Genomic DNA, 2,503 nt, shown 5'->3' on the forward strand with positions numbered 1-2,503 from the left:
GCTATATCTGTCGCTATATTTTGCTATTTCCTCTTTGACTGTAGGTATCTTGAGGTCGCGATGGATGGTTTCGTTGGTAACATACCAAGGTGCGTCTATTAAGGCTCTTAGCGCTTTCGATTGGAATCGTTGTAGTATTTCGATGTTGGAGTTACTTGGACAGCAACAGCTGGTGATACTGTCATACACCTCCATTTATAAACTTTCGAAAATCGATGTGACCTTCAAACTTTAGTGTATTCTGTTTCACAGCACAAAATGTTTCCGAAACGTAAGTTTATTGTTACAATAAACTTGACTAGTGGCTCTGAAATACTATCCTTGAAAAAACAATGGGGAAATTGGAGCAAAAAAAAAGAAGGAAATAAACAAAGACCTTGTTGGTTCGTAAAAATAAAATATGCTACAGGAAAAATTTTTTCCAACGGATTGAGATGCGACAAGCTTTAAAAGCTATGACGCGAATCGAGCGTTTGTCTACAAGAGCGCATTTTCGGTGGATATATATGTCGGAATGACATTGGGGATAGGGTTGTCGGTGTTTGAGGAGTCTTCATTGAAGGTAGCCATCGTTGCGGTGTAACGAAGATACGATTTATTGACACAGGTATGAATAACACAGGTTTTGACAATCTACCACGGCGGTGAGACGTCCGCGACACTAGTGACAGTGGTCTCCGGTTCAATAACGAATCCGCGGCCAACGGGATGACAGATGGGCGTTCTCGCTGAATCTAAGTCTGACTCGTAAAAATAATTGCTGAGCGTAAAGACGTTACTCTTTGGTCGACGGGAGCGCGTAAAAGAATGCCCGTCCCGTCCCGACGATGTCACAGAGGAAAACTATAATGGGGTGTGTCTAAGGACACGAGATCATCGGATTCGTCGAGGAAAGCCTTCGTTTAGGAAGTAAGGGAAATTGACGTTGCTGCTAATTGGTCAATCTCCATATCGGTGGTTAGAAAAAGATGTTAGCCGCCCTCGAGGGAAAGTTGCTAGTGGGAGACGCCGCTCGTTGAAAAATATGTCTCCCCTATCTTCCCGTAGTTGGGACAAAGACTGTTTGTCTGTTTGAAGGACTTTAGTTAACTAAACCTTAAGATTTATAACGGGCCCTCCAGCTAGCCGAACATGTACTGCGGAGACGCATCGACATCTGGCAATCATCTTACTCGAAGAATAGGGTCTGCGTGTGGCGAGCCACGGGACAGAAACCGTTGGAATGTTTACTGTCGCGTGTCGCCACGAATATTTCTTTTAAGGAGAGCTATAGAATTACTCCATACCTTTGTTAGGCAAAGCGTTTATCCCTTGACCGCGGCTACGTTGGGCGACAGACTGTCACCTCGAGCCAAAGCTCACCGTCACTAATCTAGAACAATTACAATCGGATTGAATAACTACAATTGTTCAATTACAGCTATAGTAGACTCTAGGTTAGAATGTTGCGGGATTATCTAAAATTCCAAAGGCTCCGGTGTTCTTTCATCTCCGACATATAATTATATAATGACTCATTGAAAACCAGCTTTCATTTTTTGTTGATAGTATGGTAAGAAAATGTGAAGTTCGAACGCTTGTAACGATTGCCTGAGTTGCGTCATCCTTGGTTTTAGGAAAAGATAGGGAAGTCACTGAAGGGTGTCGCGGCTTCGATGTCTTTCGTAGCTGCGACGCGGAGGCCTCTCGGTTGTTCTTTGAACAATCGTCAACGTGGGCGAACGTCAAAGCGAAACCACGCGAATTCGGCATTTCCGATAATACGGAACTCTGTAAACGCGACTGCGTTGAATTCGTTCGATTAATTCCTAGCAGTATCTATAAACAGTGAACTTAAGGCCCCATACACAACTGCATACGCTAGGTTGTAAGAAATAATAGCTATATAAGTATGTAGCGGCGCATGAGTTAGAGAACGATGCAAATCGAGAGCGACTCATATTATTGTTTTGCCTCGTGACACTTACACAGTCTTGACGTACATGTAACGTCAACAAATATCTCCAACAGACTCAGGAAACCTGAACAGCCTTGCACACGACACCGACTCCCAAAACAAAGGAATATGAATTCGGCACATAGGCATAAGATAAACGAACATCTAGAAGGGCTGTGTCTTGATCGAGTCTTTCAGTCTTTCGGTAACGGTCAAATCGCACACTTGTAATCCTATTATAAAATAAAGGTACCTCGAACTCTGGTTCAAGAACCCAACATTTTTTTATTATTATTTTCCCATTATTTTTACGTGACATTTTGGCGATCCTGCCAGGATCCATTCGCTTCAGTGTAAACGAAGTTACGATTTCGGTCTACGGACATTATTGAAGATCGAAGGATTCGAACTACTTGTGTTATGAACTTTGCTGTCAATAATTTACCACGGTGGACCAAATTAACGGGGCCACTGTCAGCATAGAACAAATCAACAGAACGAGTTTGACACTCAAACGCATTTGAACGCGCCACAGAGGAAAACACCGCAAGGGAACCTCATTCTACG

Source organism: Bombus huntii, unplaced genomic scaffold (assembly GCF_024542735.1).
Source record: "Bombus huntii isolate Logan2020A unplaced genomic scaffold, iyBomHunt1.1 ctg00000160.1, whole genome shotgun sequence".
Taxonomy (NCBI): domain Eukaryota; kingdom Metazoa; phylum Arthropoda; class Insecta; order Hymenoptera; family Apidae; genus Bombus; species Bombus huntii.